This window comes from Haliaeetus albicilla, chromosome 22, assembly GCF_947461875.1.
Source record: "Haliaeetus albicilla chromosome 22, bHalAlb1.1, whole genome shotgun sequence".
Classification (NCBI taxonomy): Eukaryota; Metazoa; Chordata; class Aves; order Accipitriformes; family Accipitridae; genus Haliaeetus; species Haliaeetus albicilla.
The window spans coordinates 23,843,913-23,857,158 of record NC_091504.1 but is presented as its reverse complement, the minus strand read 5'-3'; positions in this window follow the sequence as shown (position 1 = coordinate 23,857,158).

Here is a 13,246-nt window from a genome sequence, read left to right as displayed (position 1 = left end):
AAAAGTGGTGTGTTTCCAGACCAGCTTATTCTCTCAGATGCTCTAAAGTAGGGGCAATAAGAAGTGAAGTTTTTCAACAAATGCCTGGACCAAACTAAGTGTAATTCTTTGGAGGAATGTGGGTGTATCTCTGCTGGGAAAGTGAAAATTAAAGACTAGTACATTGGGTTCAGCAAAGCTCAAGGTCTCTTTTCAAACAACAAGTCATGCGTATATGAGCTAACCCAGAATGATGCTATTTGCCTCTCTCTGTCTGCTAACGACATCCAGTCAGCTCCGTCTTGAGTTGGCTCAGCAGCTTGGAAAGCTGCGGTAGATGGCAGAGGAAAAGGACCGGAGTCTTGGATGCTCTGGGGAGGCCAGTGTGCTCCTTCAGGATTTACAAAGCCATCTGGATGTCACTGGGCTGTGTTCCCAGTAGGAATGGCGAGAGGCAAGACAGCCCTGATATCAAGCCTGCCTCTGTAATTCGCTGGCCTTACATATTCCCCAGAATATATCTTATTTATCATACCTGGCTCGTTTTCTAGGACCAAGTCCAAAACTGCTTCTGATCTTGACTGCTGGAGTATCAGTGTAAATACAGCATGCTGTATGCCCTCCAAGAGCAGTCCCCAGCGAGTCGACTGTGGTTATCCCAGACAACAGCCTGATATTAAGATCCCCCATTATCAATGGTTTGACTTTTAGAAAGCTGTCTACATAAACAAAGCCTATTTAGCTTGTGATTGTGCCCTGGAGAGTGTCCTACAATCACTTTCATTTCCCCTTTTGCCTTCAAGGGAAGAGTCTGTCCTAGTGATGAGAGCAGAGACCGAGAGCCACGGCTTGGATCCACTCCCAGCTGAGTTACTGCATTGCTGTGCGGCCCTGGCCATGGTGGGGCGTTTTTGTTTTTCAGTCCATTCAACTAAATAATGAATATTCTCTGGAAATGGTCGAGAGAGACTCTTGTCCCTACAGAAAACTGCACAAGAACAACTCGATAAATGGTAATACAAAGGAAATGAAAATTTAATGGAAATTAATTGAAAACAAAACAAAACCCAAATTTAAATTCTTAAGAAAATGTTGTACATGATTTTGAGATCTTTGCTCATTGATAATGGGCACCAATGTTTTTAGCTAACCATGCATAAGATAAATTCTGCTTTTTTTCTCTTTGTTCTTCTATGAAGATTACATTTGATCAGCACTTTCCGTGCAAATTTTTGCTTCCAAACTGTGCAACAGCAGAGATTTACATGAGAAAACATTCCGATACAAAAGTTTTCTCTCAAGTATATCCATCTCTCCCACCTTTAACAAAGGATCAGTGCCTTTTACAGTACGTAGGTGATATCTGAACCTGTTTGTATCCTTTGCATATTTACTGAAGACACTAAAGGCTCTTTCTCGGAGTGGCACGTGCTGGTGAAGAGCATTCTCTGCCCTGCCAGGTCTGTGTCCCAGAGTCTGCCCACCCACTGTTCTGACTGGCAGCAGCTCTCCGAGGTGCCTTCACTCTTCTAGCAGAGATGAGCTTCTGTAAGTGATACCCAGGACTGCTAGCCAGAATTTCATTATAAGATTTTCTCACATGAGTGGACATGTGCCAAATTAACATTTTTCCCAGGGCCATGACTATTCGTGGGGACCCATTTTGTAGCGAGAGGCTCTGGCAGTTTTTTCCCCTCATTAGCACTGATAGTTAATTTGCTGTTCCCCTTTAGTCACTGCTGCTGTCAGATTTGTTTCATCTTCTTTATTGCACTTGTAATGGACTGAGCCCCACAGGGAATGTGCTGTCTCACACATGCCCCCTCTATTTCCCAACCTGGGATGTGATGCTGCCCACCTCCCGGCGAGTGGTCAGCTGTGCCTCTGTCCTCACACCTGTGTGTCTTCAGGAAACCCTAGTTACTTGTACAGCCATTTATTCATCTCCTAAATAGAGGAAGGGGATTTCCAGCTTCACTCCTGCTACACGTCTCCTTTGGATTGCATGCGGTTATCATCTCCAGGCAGTGCCGCTTTCCCACGTCTGCTCTAACACGCGTGTTTTCTGGCACCTGAAGTCACAGGAAGGTTTCTGCATGACAGACCTGCCGACCTTGCCGCTGCTTTTGGCTTTGAGCTGCTCTGAAGAGGCTGAAGTAGAAGCGAGAGTCTGACTGTGCCATCGAGAGAGCAGGCAGCGCCTTTAAACACTCCCCACTCCTCGGGCGTACCCCGTTCTGTAAAAGATAACATGGGATGCAGTCTCCCAGATCTGCAGATTTCAAAGCTGAGAATAGCACTGTCATAACTGAACTGGGGTTTGTTTCTTTTTTTTTTTTTAATTTTTTAATTTAGGGCTTGTTTACACAGGAAATTTAACCTGGACTACCTGAAGGCTGGAATTCTCTTCTATGTGGACAGAATTATGGAGACCTTTATTTGGTTCGTTGTGATTTGTCACCAAAATGCATTAAGATAAACCAAATTAAGTCCATTTGTGTTCCAAAGAAATATTTTATATATGCTCATTCATTTGAAAAGTTCTTAGATTAATTTTGCAGAAAATGTCCCTGTGTAGACATATCAACATTCCTAATAATATTTGGCTGAAATGCAAGATAATAGCCAAGTCCAGGCTCAAAGAAAAGGAATGAATCATCTTTAAATCACATGTTACGATGTAATAGGATAAAGGACAATTGTTTTGCTGGAGAGAAGCTGCCATGCACAGACCAGCTGTAGGGTCATTTCAGCCTCTGAGACAAGAGCAGGGCAAGTCTGGGGATCGTGCCCTGTGCACCTACAGAGAGTAACAGCCTGATTTCCAGAGCACGCATCAGCCACAGCTCTCACACCACCCTGGATGCTCACCTGCAAATGCAATGACAGCAGCATTTGATTCATCAGGATTTGCCTCTTGGGTCCCCAGAAATGAGCACAGGATTGAATCAGGTCTGATCCAGGGATACATGAGGGTGAAGGTGTCCTGTCCCTCACTGGACTGTAAGGTATCTGAGTCCCACTGCCGGGCTGCAGTCTGTGTCCTGCATCACACAGTTTCACACACACACAGAGACCTCTAAAACTGTCAGCACTCTATGGAAGCCAAAAAAAGTCGCTTCGTATTTGCATTAGTATATCCCAGAATAGGAGGTGACTCCCTCTGCCAGCAAAAAAATTAAAGAGCAGAATGCCTACCCATTACTTAAGCACACATGGACCCATTTTCATAGCCTTCATCTCCTGTGCCCCTGGAAAAACTGTTCCTTGGAAATTACAGTAATTGTTTTATTCTCTTTGATCTCCACTAATAAAGCTATGGACTATCACTCAGCAGGAGCTGTTTCTCTTAGTTAGGATCTTTCCAACGGTACTTACATTAGGAAGGCTCTAGGGAAATTTCAGTAAATGCACTTGAAAAGAGCTCTGCAAAACTGCTTAGACTTTCTGTAAAAAAGATTTCCCCCGCACTTGCTCAGCACACATCTCAGCTTGTTTGTTTTTCTCTTTCTTGCAGTTGTTGTTGGACTGAGGTGAAACCTAGAGAAAAGAGTTGTGACTCCTTGTCAAGAGATCTTACGGCAGCTGGAGAACAGAGCGAAAGATTTCTGAATCCCAGACAAGTCACTGTAGAAATCACGCTTGAGAATAACAGTGTCTTGCTGTTCATATTTTACTTCCCAAACTTAGCAAGGAAGACGGAGGGGTGATGGCTATCCAGTGGTCCTCCAGCAAGGAGCCCTTCATTTCCAAAGCATGACGTGAGAGCCTCCAGCATCCCCAATTACATCCCATTATAGGAAATACCATTTCATTCCCAGAAAGGGCAGCATGGATCAGACTTAAAAGTAGCTAGGTACCTCAGTCTCATGGAGATCACTGTAAATTGGGCCTGCTACATTTCAAAATCCTATTTCATGTATGCACATGATAGGAACTGTTGCCCTTTGGTGTGGTAGCCGTGTCATTGCCAAGCAGTGGAAGACCTGGTGGGTCAGTCCATTCCAAACTGGTGCTGCCAAAGGACAGCAGCGTCTCAGCTCTCCAGCCCCTTGAGACAGCAAGTAGCCTGTTTAGGAATTTGGGAAGCTGTTAGATTTGCTTTTTAGTCCTCAGGCTTTAAACACCACAGCCAGAGCTGAAGATCAGCTTGGGAGATCAGGTCAGCAAGCCAAATATCAACCCACCCCCAGCACACACAGGAGTGACCGTCATGTTGTGCATGGGCGAGTTCTCACACGTGGCTCTTGGTGAGCCACAAAACACCGCAGTCACCTTCTGTAGAGCTGACAAATGCATGGGCGGTTGTAAGAAGGTGCAGAGAGAAAGCCAAATGTCAGAACCACTGGGCACTGATGGAAGAAATCTGACCCTTTAAAGGCAATTCTGCAGTTCAAATGAAGCAACCAATGAGTTCCCCAACCTGTGACATCTTTTGGCCGCTTCTTGCTGTTGTAAGATGAAGGTGGCAGTGGCCTTCACACTAAATAGGAAGGGTCTAAAGCATATCCACGTACCTGCCTGTTGCATAACTGGCAACTGAAAACAAGAGTAATTGCACCAGCTGGTCTCTTTTTTTTTCTTTTTCCCCTCCAGCTAGAAACTGTAAAAGCTTAAAAGACCAACTGCACCACCTTAAAGTCATATTCACTGTGTTTGGCATCCTGCCACAGGTGATAGGAATACAGTTCTGTAGATGTTGCTAGCTGACTGCTGCTTTATACTTAATGATCTCATGGATGTGCAAGGTGAAGAAATATAATCCCCAGTGAAGACAGGGGGCAGGGTTGGTAAGGAAGAAAAAGCCTCTTCCTCTAAACTGTTTTTGATCTTTCTATGGGCTGGAAATGAAGAACAGTAATTAAAGCTTAACTGGAAGAGATCAGAAAGCTTTTAAAATTAATAAAACTTGTATCAGGCATCAAGGATGATCATATTTAAAGACTATGCAGGCTGCAGTGTCAGTCAGCACTCAAGAGTGAGCATATGCTCTCTCTTCATAGGTGTGCCAGCCCTGGGAGTGCTGGCGTGCACATGGGAGCAGGAGCTGTGTTCACAGCTATGTCGTGGATGGCACCTTCCTCATCTCCTGATGGGTTTTCCCTGCAGTAATTCCTTGGACCATACCAAGACTATTCCAGATTTACTCTGGTTTGTCAGGCCTAACCTTCAGGGATGCCAGGAGGGAATGCACAGGAGCCTTATTCCCAGTTCAGTCCCTCACCTGGAGCTTGCATTTCATTTTTCACCACTCAGTTATTTTGTAATGACGAGACCATCACCATGTGACATGCTGTCAGCGGCTGATGCGTTGTGTGAAGAACCTCAAGCTGTGTGAATTGACAACATCGAAAAAAATAAAGACATATAATTCTCTCCTGATCTTTTAAAAGCGAGGACATCCTGTGTATTATTTGTAAAGAGAATAGCTTAGTTGTTCAGCCTGGCTTTTTAATTTAGCCATTGTCCTTTTAAACACATATGTGCTTTATATCAGGAAAGAGGCAGACAGACTGACCACTGCGTCAGAGACTTTGAAAGCAGTCATTTTACAACAGTTTTACTCCATGCTGATAATATTTTCCCACAGGAGATAAAAGTTCTTGGTCTGGTCCTGGGAAGGATGCAGTGCTCACACCAGAACAGCCGGGCTCCCCTGCTGCAGGAGCAACAGCTCAGAGCAGGGGACAGAGACCTTCACGGCTGTGAGTATCTCAAAGGTCTGTGCCAAATCTCTGTGGTTTACATTTTCTTTATCCCACTCTTTGAAGGACTGTGAAACACATAAATGGCTGATGCATGTGGGCACCAAGAGTGGGTCTCCTGAAGGGGGTGAGCAAAAGGTTCACCATGGACATCAGAGACCTTGCCCAGGAAGAAAACCTCTTTCTGCAGTGCTCCAAAATCTGCTTGCTCTGCCATGTGTGGAGCAGAGCTTCTAGGTTGGCAGCACTCTGGAAAAGGCATTTTTTTCCAGTTAAAGAAGTCCTGGACAGAATTAATGCACTCTTCTCAGCTCCAGAGCTGACTGTTGAGAGAGTCACCTCTTCCCTTTCACCACCTGGATGCCAATGAGAGCTTAAACTCTTGGATGAAAGTGATGTGCAAGGAAAGGACAGAGAGCAGCCACTACCTCTGGCTGTGCTCCATCGAGAGAGGAGGATGGGAAAGGAGAAGATGTTTCAGCCCTTGACTGCCATTTATTCCAGCACTAAAAGAAAATGAATTTTTAAATCCTAATGCTGAAACACCTATTAAAAAGAGTACTAAACTATGGCAGAAGAGTATCTGGGAGGTAGGGCTTTTTGGATTAATCCAGCTGATTTTTTTTATTTATTTTTTTACTGCAAATGAACTCTCACTGGCTTTCTTTAAAGGTCACCTTTTTTTTTAAACTACTGTGCTGAGAAAAACCTTTTAAGTTTCATCTGCTTTGTGTGTGTGCATTTTCTAAGCCCTGGGTTTATTTCTTATTGGAAGATGGTCTTGGATCATCTCTGAGTTGGAAATTTTATTTTATTTATCAGGTGCATGTGAGAAAGAGGTCTTTTTAACTCTTTAGACTCTTTTTATTGGATGCTCAGCACCATGTCTTTGGATCTAAAGCTGTGAGCCAAATCCTACCTACCTGTTGCACTTTTTCTTCCCCCTGCCACCCATCCTCTGCCAGCATCTCATCAGGGGCCCTGAAGCTCCCTGTCTCATCTCCTTGTGTCTCTGCCTTGACGCACAGAAGGGGTTAAACGGGTTCTCTCAATTCTGCTTGATTGCTAACTAGCTGTTATTTCCTCCTCCTGGCACTGTCACTACCAACAGCTCCTGAAGGAGAGGCTGGTTTTCCTGCAACACCCTCCACGGTTGGTGGAGAAGTCTGGAGGTGTCTGAGAGATGCAGACATTTTCATGTCTTGTGCTCCTGACTCTAATCAGTCCATAGCCTATGGATGTTCATGGGCAAAGTGAAGCTTTCAAAAATTTTGTAATAAGTCCAAAATGTTATTACATCCTTCTACACCTCAGTATCTCTCTCAAGAAAAAGCTCTGTGCTGACAAATAACGCCGGGAGGGGAACAGTCATGTAGGGATGCACCAACTCAGTCTGCAACCTTAAATCCTTATTAGGGATTAGCTCTCTGGCCAAAACCTGTTGCCTGAGGATTACTAATAGACAAATAGATTTTCAAAGGGTGCCCAAGTCAGCTCGTATCATCTGGACTTTGTCCATACTCAGACAAACCCTAAAGCACTAGTTCTCATGAGTTTTAGGTGGCTCAGGAAGAAGCACAGCAGGACAAAAGCCCACATGAAATACATCAGTTACTCTTTCTCCCAGGAGATCACCAGTTACTCCAAACCCATTTGCCTGATGTCCCAAACCTATTTGCTTTGCCAGAGCTCTAGGCTAGACTGAGCATTGCTCCCCTCCACAGGATGTTTCTTATGCTCTTGTGCAAAATTCCCTTAAAAAAAGCCGTAACAAGTGGCTCCCTGAACATATTACACAAATTATGTTTTTATCGATTACAAAGCAGCACTGGCTCAAAAGGACACTCCCATGACACTCCATATGCAAGTTTGTCACGTAATTCTTCTATATTTATCAACTTCCATCTTCAAACTAGTTAGATTTTTGCTTCATTAATCACATTAAAAGGCTGTTCCTGAACCTCACGCCTCTGATGGTTAGAATTACACTTCTGATTTCCATCTTAATTTATTTATAGGCAGCTGATTCACGTTGCCACATAAGTAATACTAGAAATATAAAAATAAAAAATGATATTTAACAATCTGTCTAGACTGAGGACAGAGGATGAGTCAAAAACCCCTATATTATTGTTAACTAAGCATATGATGGTATATTTAACTAATAGAAATTTGCATTTCAAAAGCAGATGAGCAGCCAATATAGATGTTAATTTACTGAAGCCTAAACACTTCTCAGTCGGTAAGGTCATGTACCATTTGTAGTCCAATGGCAACAGAAAATATTGCAGTTAAACCCTGCTCTTGCAAAAGGCCTGGCTTTCCTTCGAGGTGAGCGCTCGGGCTCTGGGACTGCCTGTGCGAGCTGAGCCACCCTCCTGCCGTCTCTGCCTCCTTGGACACTCACAGCTCCAAGGCATCAAATTTCCATCATATCACTATTCTTCATAGCAGGAGTAGAAATCAGAAAGCCACTGATTTCATCCAAAGGTATCTGGACCTTTATCTGCCGAGCTTTTTGCCTTGAAGAGGCCAGAAGTTGCCATAGGTGGGGCTTCTTTATTCATATGCTTACAAGAACAGATCAGCTCTTATGCTGAATTGTACAGCAATAAAATCCATCTTCCTTGCAGAATAAAGTTCATCTTAAAGCCAAATTCCAGATGCACAGAAACTCCTTCTATTGTCTCCAGGGGATATTGTCCATCCCAGCAACTTGAAAGCCAAAGGGCTACATCTGAAACTATTTAATCTTCAAAAAAATCTGCCTTCCACAAGAATATGCCTATTTGCAGCTATGAGAAGACAGTTATTTGTTAGTGTTTCCTAGCAATGGCATAAGCTAGAAATGTTGAAGAATTTTATTCCACAAAGACACATTTGAGAGGGTATCTTATCCCTCCCCTCTAGAGGAGGGAATGCAGTGTAAAACTGCATAGCTCCCTTGCTTCGCCAGCACTAATAAGTTGTAATCAAGCTGTCATCATCCGCGTGATTCAAAGGGTTTCTTGTTATTTGAACTTCCCCAGGGAATGGTTGACTTCTTGCACTGTTCTGCCATGTCATGGTCCCACCTGCAGCTGTGCCCCCTCCATGTGCCTCCGCTTACCAGTCAGCCACAAACCAGCGCAGCTCCGGATGGCTCCTTAACCCAGGATTGGACCTGGCACAGCTCATCGTACTGGAGCAGGTTAAAAGCTGGTGGTGCCCAGCAAGGGCTGGTGATGGCCAGGCACCGGTTCATCTGGATCTGGAAGAAAACATCCCTGTGTTCATGTTCCCTTTGTTGAGATGATGTACCAGCAAAGACTTCCTCTGTGCACGATTTCTGAAGCGTATGATCTTTGCAGGGAAATGCTGGCCCTTTGCACTGCCGGGAGTAACGGTCTTTGCTGCTTGGCCGTTTCTCCTTGCAGAGCTCAGTCGGGTGGCTCAGCTGCAGCTTGGGACACGCACATCCTCATGGACCATTTCAGAGTCCGGGGAAGCACACGAGGGATGAAGGCGGCTGCTGTGCTGCATGGCCATGCTGCAGGTTGCAGGGGCTTAGGAAACCCAATTTTTTCCAAGCCAGCACAGCCAGGTTTATCCTTCTGCTTGGATTGCCTCAGCACCTCCACTGTTGCTTAAAACCTTTAGCGCTTTGCCCACTGTGCCTAGCCAGGTGGCTTCCCACCTACCCAACATGCCACTGTCGTGTTTATAGCGGTCACGGGCTCCGCACCTCCCTTTTGGCTTGTCACACTTGCACGGGAGGAGGCAGGGGACGGCTGCCAAGGCCGAGCGTGCAGCCAGCATATAGCCACTGCCTCCAGTGCTGGCACCCAGACAGGCGCTGGGACTGCCACCCACCTCCCCACGGACCCCTGGGTGGGAGCGCTGCCTTGCACGGCAAAGGGCTTATCTCCGTTGCTGGCAATACCGTGGTCACCTGGCCCGCAGGCATGAGTCTCAAAGCTGGCACCCTGCTGCTGGAAAGGTTGGAGCATCTCACACACATACCGCATTTTTTCCCTTGGTGCATGTATGTATCAATAATATGGCATATGTTTCTTTTTCGTTTGATAACGAGACATCAAAAGATGTATATTGATTTATTGCCTACAGAAATGCACACTGTAATATGGCCGCGAAATCCCACTGAATCTGCTAAGTCAATAGCTTCAGCCCCTTTGCAATGAGCAAATGGAGAAGGCTGTGAATTAATAACTTCCCTGACCTCCAGCCTCTGCGAGGCTGAACAGCCGATGGAGGAGTTAATCCAGTAATCCATTTCAGCATCTGGAAGGCAGCACACACCCCGCCTGAGCCTGGACCTACAAAAAAAAGTGAAGAGAAGGAAAAGCAAACAAATCTTAGGGCTGGGGAAGAGAGGAGTGAAATAGAGGAGGAGAGGGAAGGATTGCAACCTGACAAAGAAAGCGGCAGGCTCATTTGCAGTCCCTGGCTGCATGATGCCTTCATCTTGCAAAAGAGGTTTGGGGCTTTATTTGTTCCGCCAGGATCAGCTGGGCTTTGTGAGCACTCACTGCTGGTTTTTTTGCATTGCTCAGTGCTCAGGGGAAACTAAAGCTTCTTGTAGTGACCTCAGCCTGAATTACTTCTCGCCTCCGCAGTGAAGTCCCTGACCTTTTCCTGCCAACTCAGCCAAGGGCACTGAGATGCTCCCGCCCGTCCTGGGACCTCAGAGCGCTTCGACAGGCACACAACTGCTGCTGATTTGGGAATTCTGCTTTCATACACTATTCTCAGTCACTTTATTACTTTACCAGACTCTAACTAATCAGCTTGAAATTTCCTCTGTAACATTTAAATTAAAAAAAAAAAAAAAGAGGAAAGAAACTAGCTGAAATATTCCAGCTGCTCAAAAAAGAGAAGAGAGGTTAAAAAATACGTTCTATTCCTCATTTTAGAAGCAAGGCAATGGTTTGCTTTGCTGTGAACACTAGCAATCCAGCTTTCAAATCCCAGTGTGAGGCTCAGAGGGGGTCAAGGATTTGCTACTCTCCCCCTGTGAAATTGGCCCGTGTTGGGACAGAGCATGAGCTGCTGGCAGACAGCTCTGCGCCGGGCTGGAGCACTCCCGACGGGCAGCAGTCAATTTTGCTCTTTTAAGTTGCACCTTTCAGCCAAGCCACTGCTGGGACACAAATAGACACTGCTCCCACTGCACTGCACATTAAAGCATTTGGGGGGGGGCACCTTTTTGGGGTGACTTCCAACGGGATGCTTGGAAATTGTGGAATAGCTGCTATTACCTCTTCATAAAGCCATCTGCTGAGCATACACAAATGTGAGCTGGTGAATTCAATATCATAGATTTTATTAAAAATCCAGTCAGTATATGGAGTTGGACAGAAGCTGTTAACAGCATGAATGGACTTTCGGTAGCAGACAGAGCCCAGCTGCTTTAAGGAAGACCCACTCCACGTGCTGGGCATCAACTTATTTTGATTTTGGATTACAGTACTCTTTAATTAAAGGTCCTGACTTTATAATCCAATCAATCTAGATAAATAACAACTCTCTTTTGCAGATAAAGTTGTAGGCTTATCACTGCCCAACAGCCATATTTTGAAGACCATCCATAAAATTACACAGCAAATCAGCTTACGTAGCACCTGGTCACCGCAGCTGCGTGCAGGCAGAGCTCTGCACTTGTGCTGACAACCGCATTTCAGCGACATCGTGCCATCCTGGGCATATGTTCAGCCCAGCCCTTCTCCTGTTACCACCATAAGAAAGTTACTGCTTCCTCAGCAGTATTGCTCTCTAGTACTCGTCCCATTCATCCCACGAAACCTCTAGCTCAGAGTTATTGTAATTATAAGGGGGAGGTTACAGTGCTGGAGGATGAAATGTAATGCAATTAGTCAACTATTTTACCCATTCTTCACCTTTTCCTGCCAAATAGCTTTGTTCTAATGAAGGGTATCAAACAACCATTTCATTGTGATTTAATTGAGCAGTGACTTGTGCCACAGAGACATCAAGGAACTGTTATGGGAGTGCTTTTCAGGGATCAGTGGAAAATGCAGCATAGTGGATTAGCATACATATCTGTAAGGGATGAATCGTGCCAGCCCTACCTTTAATGCCTGTTGTTTGCATGAGCCTTGCTAGACTCAGCTTCCCTCCAGTCTATGTAAAAGCTTAAAGCCCACTACAAAAGCAGCACAGGGGGATGCAACACCCTTTCCTTGGGCTGGCTGGGGTCGATGGGTGCAGAGGAGCAGTCAGGATAGGAGCCACGGTGCTGAGAGAGACTCTGAAGCAATTTGTCCAATATAATGCAAAGAGCTTAGGACTGATCCCAGACCTTGTTACCACTCTTGCATGTGAGTAACCCTTTTCCCACACCTTGCAAAACTGCATTTTCTCAATACAGCTTTGCAATGAATTTGGCAGAGATGAAAGCAAGGGCATGTCGGGCAGCCGTGGCAGGGCTGAGTATGAAACTCCAGAGGGTATCCGTAGAGCTGAGACAAAAAGCCTGTGCAGACCTATCTAAGTTAAACTTGCCCCCAGATAGCACCGCTGTCTCATTTCATGGAATATATTACTAGACGTAGCTGACAAAAATAAACAGAGGAAAAAAGACCATTCTGTAATACAATCAAACCCCAATTACCCATTTGTTTTTGTCCTTTAAAAGAGCTAATAACATGGTAATTGGTGGAGATATCTCCAGGGCTCCATAAGTGAAAGCAAGAGAGAGATTTTCCCACCATGAAAGAGAGGCATATTTTTCTAAAGAAGACAGGGAGGTATTACCCAAATTAAAGGAACCCATATAGATTTCTCCTTGATGTCCAAACCAGTGAAACCTTGTTCCTTTGAGTGTAGGCTTTTAATGGCTCAGAGATTTTTGGTGTGATTGTGGTAGAAAAGCATCCCTGGAATTCACTTCTTCGCAAGGAAGGATCCAAGCCCACTGGACATATCAAGGGTCAAAAATACATGGAAAATATTTCTCCACTATAGCTATTCTTGCTTACGTGGTATCTAGCTTTGCCCCATGACACACCAAAGTGGCAAGCACTGTTTTCATGTCCCAAACCCTGTAAAGTGAAGAGCCAACCAAGTGGACAATATTCAGCTAAAGCACATTATGTCTTTTAAAATAATGTCCCTGAGCTCCTTTGTACCCCTACTCCTGTCATCAAATTTGTATTCAAATTCACTTGCTTTAATAACCAGCCATTGTCACCCAAAAGGCACACAAAATTTTGGGGCACAAACAGCAAAATTGCTTTCATCTTTCACAAAATGCCCAAAGCAGACTCTGATTTTTTGAAATATCTGTTCATTTACTGAGCCTTATTTTATTTAATTGTCACATCTCTAGCTGGGGTCCAAAAAATATAGAAACATCCTGAAAATGGGTCCTAAATTTCAGTTCTTGCATTGGTTGTAGTCTTGCTTGGTGCTTCTTCTTTTGGCTCTCCAAGACTGAAGGACTCCAAGGGGAGAGACGACAAACTGTAGATGCATGGGGCGGCAATCCCGAGAGTCGAGGTTAGGTGCCCAAATTCCAGCAAGCGTCTCTGAGTCTTAGTCTT